This window comes from Meles meles, chromosome 7, assembly GCF_922984935.1.
Source record: "Meles meles chromosome 7, mMelMel3.1 paternal haplotype, whole genome shotgun sequence".
In the NCBI taxonomy this organism is placed as follows: Eukaryota; Metazoa; Chordata; class Mammalia; order Carnivora; family Mustelidae; genus Meles; species Meles meles.
The window spans coordinates 74,834,621-74,852,760 of NC_060072.1; the positions used below are offsets into that span (position 1 = coordinate 74,834,621).

Consider the following 18,140-nt stretch of genomic DNA (forward strand, 5'->3'; position numbering starts at 1 on the left):
CCTTCCTTAGGTGGTATAGGACTGGGGTCTGCATCTGAAAGACCCGCGGATCCCCTTACCCAAGAATTCAACACTGCCACAGGATGCAAACAGCAAGAGGTTCTTTATTGCAGCCTGCGGGTGGTCAGCAGCTCCTGCTAGCTGAGCACCCCAGGCTGGAGTGGTGCAGGGTTTTTATAGACAGGTACAAACAAGTTTTGGATGAGACGGAGCTGATTGGCTGACAATTTGAACATTTGAAAAAGGCATACTTGGTGTTTACGGATTGGCTTTGGGAGACCCGCGCGCGCAAAGAAAAAGGCGGGAAAGGGAAACAAAGAGGGGAAGTTAGGCCTTGTGATTCAGCAGAAAAGTATCCTGTCTACGTGACTATGCAGCCCCCTGCCTACGTGACTAACGTGACTATGCGGCCCCCTGCCTATGTGGTCAGGTATTAGGCCATATCTTACGAGAAAGCTGTTTGCAGGGAGTGCCCTATCTTGCTAAGAAACAGCTATTATGAAGTTACCAACTAACATTGTATTGAGGGAGCCAAGCGGTTACAGAAAAGCAAAAGAGCAGTTAGTTAGTTACATCCTAAAAGCCAGGCAGTTACAGAAAGGCAAAAGAGCAGTTACATTGAATTCAACCCTGGGGGAAGGGTCTTTGCAGGCAGGGGTACTCTTTACACAACAAAGGAGCAGTTAATTAGTTGGCGACGGGGGGTCTTTCACATCAGACTTTCTGGCAATAAAACTCCCTCTCCCTTGGGTTGATACCTCATAGCCGATGTGTGTGGTGGGGGCTCTTGAAAACCCCTTTTGTGAGCCAAGTGCACCATTCCATGTACCAGGAGACGGTCTAAGTTATGTATTACTTTACGTAATGATCTCAGTAATCCTATAAAGGAAGTATAGGTATGCCCTGCTTTTCACTCTTCAAAAGTTCTCCTTATGCCACTTGGCTTTTAGTGGCATAATGTACTTAGTACATAAGGTACTTATGCCACTAACATTAGTACTTGTTTTCACTAACCCTAAGAAATCTGAAGAGGATTTTTGCTTTCATGGAAAAAAAGATGGTAAGTGAAAATAGTATTCAACGTTTATTTTACTGCATGGACCCTGAGCAGCCAGAGGGCCACCACCACACTCCATCCTTGGGGAGGACACTGGGTATCTCAGCACTGAGCTGCTGTAGCTTTTAATTATGTCTAAGAGCATCTGTGCTGTATCCCAATTTATTTTGTGCATCTGTTAGCAAGATGTGTCCTAAGGAAAGCCTACAAGGAGTTATTTTTTGGGTCTGGGAATGTTCAAAAGTGTTTCCATATAAATTAATGGTCATCGCTTCCTCACTTTACACCATTTTGGCTTAGGAAAGTTTTCATAGGAATTCTCTACTTTTCGATAGCAGGAGAAACCCGCATTCCTGTTAATTCTTCTTTTAGAGGCAGGAAAACTGAGCAAAGGCAGGTTAAGTGATTTTCCCAGAGTTGTATGTCTAGTGAATGGCAGAGCCAAGATCCAAACCTCCGGGGCAAAGAAATACTCTGCCCTCCCTAAAGCAAGAACAAACCACCACTACCCTTTCTTATTCTTTACCGCTCAGTAGTATTCCCTTATTTAGTCTTCGTATACAAGCCCTCATATGAAAAAAGGTCTATTTTCTTTGAGAAGTTTCCTCTGCATTAATGGACATTTTCCCTATTCCAGTGGCCTGGGGGCGTGGCGGGGGGGGGCGTGGATCTCCTTAGCTTCACTTGGTGCGGTTTCTTTCACATGTGTTATAAAGTTTGCCGACCCCATTCTCTGTATCATTTGTCCGGAGACCAGCAGCAATAGCCTATCCTGGAAACTTGTTAGAAATCTACACTTTCGGCCCTACTTTAGCCCACTGAATTGGCAGTTTCCCAGGTAGTGGTCTTTATCTTTAATCCCTTTGTAACAAGCTCTCTGGACAGTTCTGATGCAAGTGAGAGGCAGAGAACCACTGATGGAGAGGGTTTCTCCATCAGATACGTGAGCGTGCCTTTGCAAATCTCGCCGCCAGGCACTGAAAGGCCAGGCTGGCCACTGCATTAATTGCTCACACGGGTGGCGCTAGGACCCGGGCGGCACGGGCCTCACCGCTGCCGCCCACGGCCGGGGGCGGGGCCAAGCTGTGCTGGAAGCCGGGACCTAGCTGCTCGACCCGCCCCTGAAGGCGGACCGAGCTGACTTAAACTCCGGGGCCCGGGAGGCCAAAGCGTCCTCCCCGCTTGCCCGCGCTAGGTCGTTCGCCCGTCGGTAAGTGTGGGGCCGGGTAGTTCGCGGCCCCTCGCTCGCCGTCTTCGGTGCCCCGCGGGGCGCTAGGCGCCGGAAGTGTAGGCGCCCGCGGGCTCGGGCCCGCCGTGCGGCGGCGGGCGCTTTTGTTCTGAGGAGGGGACGGGGTCGCGGGGTCGCGGACTCTCAGGCGGCTCCGGGCCTTGGCCGGGCGGTTCCGGCGCCCAGCGCCCGCCCCGTTCGTGGCCCTGAGGGCCGCGCGGGACTGGCGTGGCCAGCCGCGGACGCCGAGCTCGAGCCGGAGGGCGGCGCCTCGTTGGGTGTTTTCTTTAAATTGCCTTACTCCTTGTGGTGGAGGTCGCGGGTGGAGAGAGCGAGTACGCATTTTGTTGAACTACAAGGCGGTTGTTTAGGCGGTGGGTGTGAGAAAAGCTTATGTTTTTCATTATTTCCTGTCGTCGGCATGGAAAAAAAAAATCTGTGTTTTGCATTCACTGTTTCTCGACCGTTCCTTTCCTCCCCACCTCCATTATGCTGACCCTCCCGAAACAGGATTGCTCGGCTCGTATCTCCAAGTGGCCCACGAACGCCTCTGTACCGCAGATGCTCTCTGTTCTCAGCAGTAGCTAGTTCCTGGAGGCATTTTTAAATGCACAAATGCATAGCGCGTTTAGGTATTCTCGAGGGATGCGAATGCCCTAAGCAAGTGTCCTTACGTTCCGAGTTCAGCAGCACCCTTTAGGGGAATAGTTTCAGTGAAAACATTTAATTTGTAACACTTTAATTTTTTTTAAGATGTTATTTATTTGACAGAGATCACAAGTAGGCAGAGAGGCAGCGAGAGAGGGGGAAGCAGGCTCCCAGCTGAGCAGCGAGCCAGATGTGGGGCTCCATCCCAGGACCCGGAGACCATGACCTGAGCCAAAGGCAGAGCAACCCACCGAGCCACCCAGGCGCCTCTATTTGTAACACTTTGAAAAGGCCTATTTTTAAACTAAAGAGAACAGCCGGTGATGTGATTCAACTTGGGGTGCATTTGAATAGGGGGGTCACAGAGCTTGTTTGGGGATTTTTCTGTTTAATGTTGGCTGTAAACCGTATGTTTTATTCAGTATTAACGTGCACGAAAGTTAAGGTTTTACTTTTTTTTCTTTTTTTCTCCTGTGTAGTGGAGATTCGGATTCTCTTACTGTTCTCTTACTATTCAGGAAAATTTCAAAGACAAAGTAGTTTTGTTTTAGAATGGTAGGACAGTAGTGAACCTGGAGGACCGCACATGAAATCTGAACTAAACAGTGAATGGTATTTTAGGCCACACCTAGTTTCTATTTCTGTTACTTTGCACACCTAAGAATTATTTTTGTAAACCTAGTATGTTTTTGGTGCAAACTTAGAGGAACTGAGTTTTGCACAGCAGTGTTGTATCAAGTAAACAGATTTACATATACTTTTATTGTAACTTTGAAGTAAATTTCATATACATAAAAATATAAATTTTATAATAAGTTATTATTAATTACTAAATGTTTCTTGCTCTTCCTAGGACCAAAGAAGTAAACACTGTGTGAAGGGGGAACACGTTTTCAGAGAGAAATGGGAACATACACAATAATATAAGATTGTCCTTACAAGTAAGTATGTTACTTCCAAGTAACGTACTTTAATTTATCTGTTAGGGAATAAAATTGGTTAAACATTAAATGGTAGGACACAATGGATTTGATGACAAAACTGGAGGAGAAATGGTATGGTTGACAAAGCACAGAGAATTCAGTTGTTAATCTTTGCAAGATAAGGAAGAGTAGATTATGGTGAGATGACTGGTTCAGGTTACTCAGGTATAGGTCTACTTAAGATTGCTCTGTTCTTGATTTTTAAAATTTGGTTTTATTATTTCTGGCAAGGGGTTGGGATAAGGTACCACAGAGCACAACTTTGAGAACCATTCTGTGAGAATGGCTGGAGAGATCATCTCCAGGGCTTCCATTCTGTAAACACCCAAGTTGTGTCAGGAAATAATCTGTAGTGATTAAGACCATAGCTTTGCATTTGATTGCTGAGCTTCAAATCTTCGCTCTACCATTTATTATCTATACAACGTTGGGAAAGTTATTTAACCTTTTGCCTTAGTTTTCTCATCTGTAAAATGGTGATGACAGAGCACCTACCTCATAGCATTGTTGGGATAAGTTACATGATTTTACTCATACAACACACTTGGAATAGCTGTCAGCTATAAGCGGGAAGTGGTTAATAAATTTTAGCTGTTGTTTTGTTAGAAGAAAGATATTTTATAGCCCAAGACAACATTATGTCTAATAGGGAATTCAACCCACTAATTTAATCTCTAAGTTTATCAACTCCAAGTCAGTTTACCAGCTTTGTGTTGATTAAATCCTTTCATTATAGACCCTGCTGTAGGTCCATTTTTTGTAAGGAAGTACCAGACACAGCTCTAGCTTTTACCTGCAGGCTTAATTTGAAATCAGGAATGCCTCCATTAAATTCTTTATCTAGGGCAGATTTGCCCGAAAGCCTTGTTTTTCCATGTTACTGTGTTATGTACAGGAATCTCTTAACCATTTAGATTATTGATGTCTGGCACAAATAGGAGTGCAAATGTTTAGGAAATTGATGTTGCTTTTTAAAAAGATGTTTATAGGAGCGCCTGGGTGGCTCAGTCAGTCAAGCATCTGACTTCTGCTAGGGTCGTATGTGACTTCTGCTAGGGTTGTATGTAGTCTTGGGGTCCTGAAATTGAGCCCCATGTCCAGCTCTGTCCCGTGCTGGGCTGGGGGAGGGGTCCTCTGTTTTTCCTCTTTCCTCTGCCCTGCCCCCTCTCCTGAATGCACCTGTGCCCTCTCTCAAGTAAATAATAAAATCTTTAAAAAGGTATTTATAAAGGTGAATTTCCAGTTTTTTGTGTGTGTGTATGGAGGCCTTCTCCACCCTTCAGCCGCCCCCCACCATGTACGGCATACTCTGAAACAGACATGGAAAGCATTCAGTTTGAGATAAAGAGATGACAGTTTACCAACTCTGTCTCCAGAAATGCAAGTTAAAATTTACTTTGTAATAACCCTTGTAAAGAAAGAAGTAACCTTGCAGACTTTGAGGAATTCTAAATGCTTTGTTGGAGGCAGTGTTGTAGTGTTTATATTCTTAGGATCTTAAGTGTGCTTGTAAATTGAAGGGCAATGTTGGAGGCTGGCCTGTTGAGGTAAATGTCTCAAGTGAGACATTTCCTCATAGTTGTAATGACTGCAAAGATTTAATGACGATCACTAAGATTCTCTTGAGATGTATTAAATTACAAGACTTCTTTGTAAGTAAAATCTTTAAGCTATGGTTAAGGTTGCAAAATGTTATATGAAATATTGTCCACCTTAGATTTTAAGAAACAAATCATAAGCAAATTATTTTTTTTTTTAATTCCGAAAGGTAATTTATTGGATCACATCATTAGAAGTTCAAGTAGCTCCATCTTCGGCTGGATTTAGCATGTGAATCTAAGGAAATAAAATTTTTAGACTTTAGAGACACTCCTGTCTTTGAGCCCTGCTGTCTTCAGCTTTGACTTCATTCGCCCTTCATTGACTGGCTGCAGCATATCCAGGTATATATCCAAATAGCTTTGTCTTGGACATGCTTGTGTATGATTGCTTTACCAGAAGTCTATAAGTAATTTCATTGGCTTTCATTGGGTCATGTGCCTGTCTGTGCTGATAACAGGGAAATGCTGTGTTTAGTTCTTTACAGTTCAGGGATAGAATTCATACATATTGATTAATTCAATTTGTCCATTTACATAGTATAGTGATTTTCAGTATATTCACATGGTTTGCAACCATCACTGCAGTCCCCCAAACAGTTTCCATGCTCATTAATGGTGTTGACTCAGATGACGATGAGGCCGTAAAGCAACCAAAAGAGTTTCTTAGGCATCTTTGGGACTATAATCTGGGACACACAGATTTGACTGAAATCCAAGGTGTACTCCCAACAAGTGGGGAGCACAGGGTTATAGACGCAGAAACCACAAGGTTACATAACTTGTTTTGGAAGAATAATGATTGGTGGTACCGGAGTTTAAACTAACTAGAATACATGATTGGCTAATAGGCATTAACATTCTCTCTGTTTCAGTCCAAAGTAAGAGGATATGTTGTAGGAGGTGGTCTAGTTCCAGTTGACAAAAGTCAAAAGTTCATGGTGTTCCAAAAATCGAAATAAGACAAGCACTGGCCCTATTTCCTCAATATCCTGACTTTATTTGGAGTGACTGTTCGTAATGCTTACTCTGTTTGCAATGTCGTTTCATAAATCCCTCCCTCCTCACCCCCAACCCACCCCAACCCAAGTATTCCCAGGCAACTGTTAATCTAGTTTCTCTCTCTAGGTTTGTGTGTTCTGCACATTTCTTATAGATTAATTAATAATACATGATCTTTTGTGACTTTCACCTCACGTGTTGTTTTCAAGGTTTATCCATGTTGTATCATGTATGTACTTCACTGCTTTTTATTGCCAAGTAATAGTCCATTGTATGGGTGTGCCACATTTTGTTTATCCTTTCATCAGGTAACAGACTTGGCTACTATAAATAATGCTGCTGTGAGCATTCGTGTACAAGTGTTTGTGTAGATACACATTTTTAATTCTCTTGGATATACACATAGGAGCAGAATTGCTCCATCATATGATAACTATTTGATCTTTTGAGAAACAACCAGGTTGGGGAGCCTGGGTGGCTCCATCTTTAAGCATCTGCCTTTGGCTCAGGTGGTGGGATCGAGTTCCACATTGGCTCTCTGCTCAGCAGGAAGCCTGCTTCTCTCTCTCCCACTCCCCCTGCTTGTGTGTGTCAAATAAATAAATAAAATCTTAAAAAAAAGAAAGAAAGGGGCACCTGGGTGGCTCAGTGGGTTAAAGCCTCTGCCTTCGGCTCAGGTCATGATCCCAGGGTCCTGGGATCGAGCCCCACATCAGGCTCTCTGCTCCACAGGGAGCCTGCTTCCTCCTCTCTCTGCCTAGTTGTGATTTCTCTCTGTCAAATAAATAAAATATTTAAAAAAAAAAAAAGAAAGAAAGAAACTGCCAGAGTGCTCTTCGTAGTAGTGGAAGCATTTATATTCTCAACAGCAATGCATAAGAGTTCCAGTGTGTCCACATCCATGGCAAGCACTTTTTGTGGTATGGCACTGGTTTTGATTGATGGTTTATGATGTTGAACATCTTTTTATGATCTATTTAGGTCTTTGGAAAAATTGTTCAGAATTTTTGTTGACTTTGAATTTGAGTTGTCTTTGTATTGTTGAGTTGTAAGAGTTCTTAATTGAATTCTGTTCCATTGATCATTGTCTATCCTGTTTGATAGCACATGGTTTTGTTATTGTAGTTTTGTAGTAAGTTTTGAAATTCGGAAGTATGAGGGGCACCTGGGTGGCTCAGTAGGTTAAGCCTCTGCCTTCCGCTCAGGTCGTGATCCCAGAGTCCTGGGATGGAGCCCCGCATCAGGCTCTCTGCTGAGCCAGGAGCCTGCTTCCCCCTCTCTCTCTTTCTGCCTGCCATTCTGCCTACTTGTGATCTCTGTCTGTCAAATAAATAAATAAATAAAATCTTCAAAAAATTTTTTAAAAAGAATATGAAATTGGGAAGTGTGAGTCCTTCAAATTTACTCTTTTCAAAATAAATTTAGGATCACATTCTCAACTTCTGAAAAGACATCTGGGATTTTGATAAGGTTTGCACTGAATCTGTAGATGAGTTTGGGGAGTTTTACCACCTTAACATTATTAAATCCTTTAGTTCATTGAATGTGGGATGTTTTCCATTTTTTTAGGTCTTTAATTTCTTTTTTCTTTTTTTTAGTAATTCCTGCACCAAACATGGGGCTCAAACTCACAACCCTATGATCGAGTTGCATGCTCTTCCTGCTATGCCAGCCAAGTGCCCCAAGTATTTTGATTATTTTATCTAGGGTTTTTTTTTTTTTTTCCTTAGAATTATGACACCTTGGGGTGCCTGGGTGGCTCAGTTGTTGGGCATCTGCCTTTGGCCGGGGTCATGATACCCAGGGTCCTGGGATTGAGCCCCACATCAGGCTCCCTGCTCAGTGGGAAGCCTGCTTCTCCCTCTCCCACTCTGTGTGTTCCCTCTCTCGCTGTGTCTGTCTCTGTCAAATAAATAAAATCTTTAAAAAAAAAAAAAAAGAATTATGACACCTTTTTTTTTCTTTTCTTTTCTTTTTTTTAAATAAACCACACCTAACATCAGGCTTGAACTTACCATTCCAAGATGAAGAGTTTCATGTTCTACTGACCCAGCCAGCCAGGTGCCCGTGGTCTTTAATTTCTTGCAGCAGTGTTTTACAGAGTATAAATGTTCGTTTTTGTTGAATTATTCCAAAGTGTATTTGGTTCTTTTTAATGATGTAATGGATTATTTACTAGAGTAAATGTTGTTTAGTTTAGAAATACATTTGGGTTTTGTGTATCAAGCTTGTACCAGGCAACCTAGTTAAATTAGTTTGTTACTTATGTTAGTTTTTGGTGGATTCCTTGCAGTTTTCTACATACAATATGATGTCACCTGCAATTAGAGAGAGGTTTTTTTTTTAATTTATTTATTTTTTGAAGATTTTATTTATTTGACAGAGATCACAAGTAGGCAGAATGGCAGGCAGAAAGAGAGGAGCAAGCAGGCTCCCTGCTGAGCAGAAAGCCCAAAGTGGAACTCAGTCCCAGGACCCCAAGATCATGACCCGAGCCGAAGGCAGAGGCTTAACCCACTGAGCCACCCAGGCGCCCTGCAATTTTACTTCTTCATTTCCAATCAGGTGTCTCTTTTTGTTTAACTGCCTTGGTTTGTTGCTTAACCCTCTAGTACAATATCGAACAGAAGTAGCAAGAACAGACATCTCTGTTTTGTTCCTGATCTCTTAGGGGGTAAGCATTCAGTCTTTGTTCATTATGATGTAAGCTATGGATTTCTTGTAGATACCTTTCATCAAATCAAAGAAATTCTCTTTTGTTTCTAGTTTGAGTGTTTTTATCATGGAAATGTGTTAGATTTGAACGTGCATTTAATTTCTACCCTATTAGATCCTTCTGCATCTGCTGAGATGATTGTGTGGTTTTTATCCTTCATTTCATTGATATGTTATGTAACGTTGATTTATTTTTCTTTTTAAAATAAATATTTTTTATTTTTTGAACCAATTTTGCATTTCATTGCATTAAGTCCCACTTGGTTATGGCATTTAATTATTTTTAAATGCTACTGTATTTGGTTGCTAGTTCTTTGGGGATGTTTTTGCTTCTGTATTCATAAGAAATTGGTTTGTGGGGCGCCTGGGTGGCTCAGTGGATTAAGCCGCTGCCTTTGGCTTAGGTCATGATCTCAGGGTCCTGGGATTGAGCCCCGCATCGGGCTCTCTGCTCTTCAGGGAGCCTGCTTCCTCCTCTCTCTCTGCCTGCTTCTCTGCCTATAAATGAATAAAATCTTTAAAAAAAAAAAAAAAAAGAAATTGGTTTGCAGTGTCATTGTGATCTCTTTTCTGGTTTTGCTACTAGCGAATATTAGCCTCATAGCATTAACTTGTAAAGTATTCCCTCCTCTTTTGCGTTTTAGAAAAGTTTATAGAATTGGTTTCTAACATTTAAATTTTTGATATGATTCACCAGAAAGCTGTGTGGAACTAAGCATTTCTTTTTGGGTAATTTTCTGGTTACTAATTCAATCTCTTGATAGGTCTGTTTAGATTTCTTGTATCTTCTTGAGTCAAGTTTTGGTCAGTGTGTCTTTTGGGGTCTTTTGAGATTTTGCACTTAGTTCCACTCTGTGAGGGAAGGTTCCTCCCACATCAACAACAAGCAGTTCTCTGGAGATACGATGTGGGTATTCTGCAGTTCAATACATTTCTGATACTATATACCTGGAAGTAGCATCAGATTCTAGGTTGAGGGCTCTGTCCCACAAGACTGTCCTCACCCCCATGTAAGATACCAGTTGCAAGCCCAGGTTGTCCCTTGTGCTTCTGACCAGCAGGCTACATCTTGTAGGTTTTTCTTTGACCCTCCTTGGACTTCACACACCGGTCACAAGTCCAGATTATTTGTTACCTGTACTTCCAGCTAGCTGGCTGTGTAGATCACAGGTTTCCACAAACCCTTCCCTGGAGTCTTAATTTGCTAGAAAGGCTCACATAACTCCATCATTTTACTTACTAGGTTACTGGTTTATTGCAAAGGATTTTAAAGGATACAAATCAGTGGTCATAGAAGAAATGCATAGGGTGAGGTATATGGGAAGGAGAGTAGAACTTCTTCTGTCTCCTCTGAGCATGCCACTCTTCCCAAATCTTATGTGTTCACAAATGTAGAAGCCCTCAGAATCCTGTCTTTTGGGTTTTCATTACATAGTCATGATTGATTAAAAACATTGGCCATTGATTCAGCCTCTCATCTCCTTCTCTGGAGGTGGGAGGGGGTGGGACCAAAAGTTCCAACCCCTTAATCAGGGGGCTGGTTCTCTTGGCCAATAGCCCACCTCTTTTGGTGCCTTCTGAAAATTTGCCGTATTAACATAACAAAAGGCACCTTCCTTCATCACATCACTTTGGAAAACCTAAGGATTTTAGGAACTCTGGCAGAAATGGGGACAAAGATCAAATACATATTTCTTACTATAAATCCCAATATATGATTTCTATCCAAATTATCAAATACATTGGCATACAGTTGCTCATAGTATTCTCTTTATGTTCAGTGAAGTGTTGATAGTTATGTCTCTATTTCCTGATTTTAGAAACTTGAGACTTTGGGTCAGTTCAGATAAAAGTTTGTCCATTTTGGTGATCTTCTCAAAGACCCAAGTTTTGGTTTTGTTCCTTTTCTCTATTTTTGTATTCTCATGGCTTAAGTTTATGACAGCAAAATACAATATATGACCAACAGAGAGAAGAGAGAGAAGGTACAGGCAAAGTTCATGGAGATGAGATGCATGTTTCCAGGTTCTCCTTCCACGAGTACTGCATGCATATGCCATCTCTGCAGCTGCAGATGGCAGGGACAGATGGTCTCCAGAAGCATTTATATACATTAGAAATTCTTCAGAACCCCAAAGAGTATTTGTTTATGTAGGTTATATCAAATCTGCTTTTGCTTCAGTTTTTTGCCACGTACTGTTTTAGATGAAGTAGTTGAGGGTGTTTATTGGATGTATGAAGATCAATGCTTCATTACAGTGCTGAAGGATCATTGCCACAGCTTCTATTGGTTTTTACGTTTTCCTGCCATGTGTCCATGTTACTGGACAAAGTGTTGTTGCTAGGGTGGCTTAGAGCATAGTTTAGATCAGTTCACAATTGAGTGATTGTCATGCCATCTCACCTGCAAAACTTGCATAGGTCCCCTATGCTAGTTGGAGAAGGAAGACGGTAGACCCAGAGGATCAGGGTTGGGGAAGAAGCAGACACTTGTAATCTGATTTACCCCAGGCTGTTGCTACCTCCCACCCTCAGTCAACACACTGCTGGCCAGTGGAAGATCGGAATCTGAGGACTCTTACCAGCTCTCAGCCCCTGCTGATTTTGGGGAGTGAATGTCCTTGGGAGTAGTGTCCTTTGGGTCAAGTCTTCTATACCTTATCCTTCTAGTCATGATTTCCATGGTTTCCTGATGAGGAAAAGCCGAGTTCTCCTGTATGTCTTTTCTGGACTAGAGTTACAGGCTCTGAATTTAAGTGGATATGTTATCCCCTGCCTCATCCTGCTAACAAAGTAGATTGTGTCCCACAGGTCTCTTCTGGTACTTCAGGTCCCCTTGCATCATTAATCTCAACCTTCAGTTCTCTAAAATCTGGATCTTAACTCCATGCCAATAAAATGCCTCTGTTATAACAAAGTTCTTGTGACCCTCTAAACTAAACCTAGGACAACCAAAGTAGACAGTAGAATGTGGCTTCTAATGACAGAGATAACTAACAGTGTGTAAAAGTTTACAGATTTTTCTTTGGGGCAACTCAGCCTGCTTCTTTGGCTCCTATTTAGTTTTGTTCAAAGAGTTTGTCCACCTCAAGAGCCACAGAATTGGCTCACTCCTATTGTAATAGCAATATTTAAACTCCTAATAAATACACTTTGTACTCCAGCAGCATGTTGCATCTTAGGTAGCTTATACTTGCCTGGAAAACTATTTGTGTACTTGAGACCCTTGTCAGGGATTTCTAGATACTTGAAACCACTACCCTGTAATGAATCCTGTTTCCTTCCTTACCTGGAACAGAACTCTAAGGAAGTTCTACTAGGCAGAACTCCAGGGAAGGGTAACTGACTTTTTCATGTGTGCTCTGGGATCTTTAATTCCCAGTCTAGGGTATAGTACAACTATAAAGGTAGTCTGAAATTTGTCTCTGACCTCTGCTCTAGAGACACAATAAAGTAGCATAAACTTTCTAGCTGGAATGACAGATGCATTGCTCTGAACTTCCACTGGCCAGTTATGATGGGATATATGTGATTCCCAACACCCTGTACTGTACATTAATCAGTCAGCAAAAGTAGAGCAGTTTATTTCCTCCTCCCTTGTTCCTCCAGGGAGAAAGCCATGTGGCTGTCATTGGTGAACCTTGATGATGATACTTGGGACGTACTTTGCTGACGTGGCTCTGTGTGGAGGCCTGACCTCCACAAAACACCTGATCATCCTGCCAGGGATCAGGGTCAAGTCAGTCTTTTCCAGTGTTGCCTAAGAGAAAAGTACAGTTAATTAAGGTATTTGACCAACTGTCCTGTGCTTCTGAGTAAAATTTGTAGCTGGACACATGAAAGGTAGAGAAGGTAGAGATGTAGGGGGAGAGGGCAGCTTCACCATGGTACTGTGATTACCTTTTTCTTCTCATGGGCCGAATAGGCAAAGTCTAATCTCTGTCTGAATACCTTGGCAGGACACCCAGCAAGTCCTCCTGGAACAAAGGTTGATAAGAACCCCTGGGGAAAATGACCATGAGGATGTTATTTTGTTTGTTTGTTTGTTTGTTTATACTGCCCTGGTGTCCATTGAGCACAGTTTACCACCTCCCTTACCCTTGAGATATAGCTGCAGGCTATAAAATGATTACGCTTGAGTTGGCTCCTCAGCACCCTGCGTTCTTAGCCACGTTGGTATCACCCTCCAGGAATAGCGACACTGATGTTGGTTTTTCTGTTTGTGTAAGTAATAAATTGCATATGAAATTATAGTTTTGTCTCCTTTCTGTCTCCGGCAGCTTGGAGACCTCAACAGCTGTGATAGTGGGACTTACAGGCCTGCTAGCTGTGACACTACTGTGTGGCATCATACCTTTAAAGCATTCAGCGCAGTTCTTAACATATGGTAAATTCTCAAATGTTAACTGTTACTTACAGAGTTGTATTATAAATAACACAAAACTTAGAATATTCTTGAAAGCTTAATTCAAGGATTGATAGCCTAATTTCTCCCATGACTAAGGTTGCAAACAGCCAAAGGTAGAATAGGTTGAGTAAATCGTGATACTTTGGCATTCCTGAAAAGTGTTGGTATTTGTGGCTTTGTTGATATTTTAGAAGTATTGGTAGCTTTTTTCAATGCAGATTGGTTTTTCAATGAAAAATACTGGCCTTCCTCAATTTTTTTTTTAATTTTTATTTATTTTTTTTTTCAGTGTAACAGTATTTATTGTTCTTGCACGACACCCAGTGCTCCGTGCAATACGTGCCCTCCCTATTACCCACCACCTGGTTCCCCCAACCTCCCACCCCCCCGCCCCTTCAAACACCTCAGGTTCTTTTTCAGAGTCCACAGTCTCTCATGGTTCACCTCCCCTTCCAATTTCCCTCAACAACTTCTCCTCTCCATCTCCCAGTGTTCTCCATGTTATTTGTTATGCTCCACAAATAAGTGAAATCATGTGATACTTAACTCTCTCTGCTTGACTTATTTCACTCAGCATAATCTCTTCCAGTCCCATCCATGTTGCTACAAAAGTTGGGTATTCATCCTTTCTGATGGAGGCATAATACTCCATCATGTATATGGACCACATCTTCCTCATCCATTCATCCGTTGCAGGGCATCTTGGTTCTTTCCAGAGTTTGGCGACCGTGGCCATTGCTGCTATAAACATTGGGGTACAGATGGCTCTTCTTTTCACTACATCTGTATCTTTGGGGTAAATACCCAGTAGTGCAATTGCAGGGTCATAGGGAAGCTCTATTTTTAATTTCTTGAGGAATCTCCACACTGTTCTCCAAAGTGGCTGCACCAACTTGCATTCTCACCAACACTGTAAGAGGGTTCCCCTTTCTCCACATCCTCTCCAACACATGTTGTTTCCATGGCCTTCCTCAATTTAACCACATCAGTGGACACTCCAAATAAACTTTGGTTTGTGGAACACCTTAGAAGTGGAACTTAAAAAGCCATAAGGGAGAGTTCCAACTTAAAATACCAGAATAGTTGTTTATTTTTGCTTTTTTGTTTGTTTGTTTAGATAGGAGAAAAGTATTCTATATTTCTTAGGAAGTTTCTGTATTTTTGAAGTACTAAAAGGCTTGCAAATGAAATCATGTGATAATTATGGTTGACATAGATCTGAAGGGAGGAGTGGGAACTTTTCCCCCATCCAGAAGTTTAAATAGGGACTTCTTTTTAACTTCGTGTTCAGCACTTACAGATAATGTTTATTCATTTGACATTTACTGAAGCCCACCGGACATTGTCTAGATTTGCATCTTTTGTGTTGCTCTAAGACAGTCTTTTATATGCCTGTCATCTTGGTTATTAATAGCATTGTCTTTCACTTCAGTAATGTTTCAGTTTGATAAATTGACAGTCACCCTGTATATAAAACAGTTCTTTATGTGGCTTAGTTTGTCCTATTCTTTCTTACTATTTCATCTGACCTACAGTAGGCCTGGCCATGGCAAACCATAATATGACAGGTCCCTTTTCATAAGAGTGTTGTTTGTGGGTATGTGTGCTTATGTGTTTCTGTATAAGATAGATACTATGATTATTCCTCCAAGCTGTGATTTTTAGATTGTTTTTTGCTTTGTAAAATTTCTGTAATAAGGCTAAATTACAAATAAAGGGAACTGCTGGGTCGACACTTTTTTCATTTAAACTACAATCTTTGCATTAAATGGATATAGAATACTTAAAAATGAAAAGACAATTCACAAATCTTTTCTTACTTTGGTGAGGGCTTTATGAAATTTTTTTTTTTATATTTTATTTATTTGACAGAGAGAAATCACAACTAGGCAGAGAGGCAGGCAGAGAGAGAGGAGGAAGCAGGCTCCCCGTGGAGCAGAGAGCCCGATGTGGGGCTCGATCCCAGGACCCTGAGATCATGACCTGAGCTAAAGGCAGAGGCTTTAACCCACTGAGCCACTCAGGCGCCCCTTTATGAAATTTTTATATGAAAATAACATACATTGTTAACATACAGTCTTTTATAGCTGTTTGATTAATTTTTTCCCTGCTTCACAAATTAATTTTGCATTTCATAGCTTACTATTAACAGCTTCTTATACTTTGAATTTTTAGTGACTTGCTTTCTTCCAGTTTCTCACAGGATGTAATAGTGATTGTATCATGAAATTTAAAGCCCCAGACTATGCATTTCATAGCTTACTATTCACAACTTCTTATACTTTGAATTTTTAGTGACTTGCTTTCTTCCAGTTCTCTCACAGTATGTAATAGTGATAGTATCACAAAATTTAAAGCCACAGACTATCAAACCTAAAGGTAGTTTGTCTAGGGACGCCTGGGTGCCTCAGTCAGTTACATGGCTGACTCTTGATTTTTGGTTCTGGTCATGATCTCAGGGTCCTGGAATATAATAGGGATATATAATATAATATATAGATATTATATATATAATTACAATACATATAATAGGGAGTCTGCCTAAGGACTCTCTCCCTCTGCCCCTCCTGCATGTGTGCTCACACTCTTTCTCTCCAATAAATAAATCTTTAAAAAAAAAAGGAGAGAGAGAGAATGAGAGAGCATGAGAGGAGAAAGGTCAGCAGGAGAAGCAGACTCCCCGCTGAGCAGGGAGCCTAATGTGGGACTCGATCCCGGTACTCCAGGATTACGACCTGAGCCAAAGGCAGTTGCTTAACCAACTTAAGCCACCCAGGTGCCCTGTGCTTGTGGTTTTAAATCAAACTAAAAGACTGTTACTGGTATAGAGGTAGAGAGGTGAAGAATATGGGGCCCAGTGAGGTTGCTCTCTTGTTTTTGAATTCTGCCAATCCTAGAGTATGTGTGTACCTGTGTGGAAGACCTAATCCTGGAGAGACAGGTTGATAACTAGGAATAAAGAGAAGTGGAGTAGGATTTTATTTATTTTTATGTTTTATTCTTTAATTTTATTTATTAGCATGAGCAGGGAGAAGCAGACTCCCTGTTGAGCAGGGAGCCTTATGTGGGGCTCAGTCCCAGGACCCCGAGATCATGACCTGAGCCAGAGACAGACACTTATCCCATTGAGCCACCCACATGCCCTGGGAATAGGATTTTTAATGTGGAGATTCTGTATGAAGTTCAGCTCTGTTACTGGAGATGCATATTACATTTCTATTGGTGGGCTTTATAGATTTGATGATGGGAGAACAGCAGATGATGCTATTTTTTCTCTGAAATATAAGCAGCTGAGTTAGGGCAGGGTAATGTGTGTGGGTTGGAGTAGCTGGGAACCTGAGAGGAGAGGTCTTAAGAGATTAGGGGGAAAGTCAATAAAATGAAGTAGAATTGTTGAACAGTGTTAAGTTTGATGTTTGTGTTCCTGAAATAAAATCAGTCTGCTGACTTGTGTAATTTTTATTTTCCCCCCAGAAAACTTCAGTTGCTCCTGTGCAGAGAAGGAGATCCTTAAAATCAGTCATACTTGGGGTTTTTCAGGTGAGTGCCATGGCTGTCACAGGTGAAGGGTGATGATGAAATGGGGTGGAGATTTTGTCCAACAATTCATTTTTTCAAGAGAAATTAAGATGATAGATAGCTCATGTAAATCTTGTCTCTGGTAATCTCCATTACATTATGTTCTTAGAAGGCCTAATACTGGTTATCCAAAAGTAGAGACTCAATAGTCAAAAAAGTCAGACAACTTTTGATTCCCTCCATCTAAATAGGTAGTTCAGGGATGATTTTCCAGGCTTCAGTTTTCTTCTGTGCCAGCAGAGAAGAGAGAGGAAAAAAGTAACTCCAAGTTACTCAAAAAGGTCATTTGTCTTCCTACCCATAGGCTCTATATTAGTCCTCCAGGGCTGCCCTAATGCAACAGACTGGGTAGCTTAAACAACAAATTTGTTTCTCACAGTTTTAGTCTGGAAGTCCAAGATCAAGGTGTTTGGTTTCCCCTGAGGCCTCTCGACTTGAAGTCAGCCTCCTCTCTGTGACCTCACATGGTCTTTCCTCTGTGTGCCTATGCCTGTTGTCTCTCTTAAAAGGACATCAGTCCTGTTGGATTAGGGCCCTAGCCTTATCACCTCACTTAAATGTAATGATCTGCCTGAAGGGTCTATCTCCAAATATAGTCACCTTGAGGGTTAGGGCTTTAGCATAATGAATTTGCGGTGGAACGACACAATTCACTTCATAACTGGCCTCCCACTGCAAGTATGAATAAGAACTAAGGGGAATGTATTAGGCATCATTAATTCCAGTATAAGTGCCAGTTTGCATTAATGCATCTGCTTGATCAATCAGTTGTATTATTGTTTCTGTTTTAAGTCAACTACCCCTGACTCCAATTCATGACCCTTAGATCAAGACTCTAATGGTCTGCTGACTGAAGCAGCCAGGTGCCCCCAGTCAGTTGTTGTATTAAGGCAACTTTCTTGGGATAAGACACATGAGGAAT

At 41.6% G+C, this 18,140-nt stretch overlaps 1 protein-coding gene across 4 annotated transcripts in view; it reads left to right on the top strand.

Moving 5' to 3' along the window:
• Positions 1 to 2,158: 2,158 nt before the first annotated feature.
• Positions 2,159 to 18,140, top strand: part of RESF1 (retroelement silencing factor 1) — a 41,066-nt gene continuing 25,084 nt past the window's right edge. For 3 of the 4 annotated variants that reach the window (XM_046012144.1, XM_046012142.1, XM_046012145.1), the window contains exons 1-4: positions 2,159 to 2,267; positions 3,787 to 3,874; positions 5,685 to 5,859; positions 17,114 to 17,179. The gene's annotated coding sequence lies outside the window, so the exon portion shown is untranslated. Of the gene's footprint in view, positions 2,268 to 3,786; positions 3,875 to 5,684; positions 5,860 to 13,511; positions 13,619 to 17,113; positions 17,180 to 18,140 lie in introns of all 4 variants that reach the window. The other variant, XM_046012143.1, reaches the window with a different exon arrangement.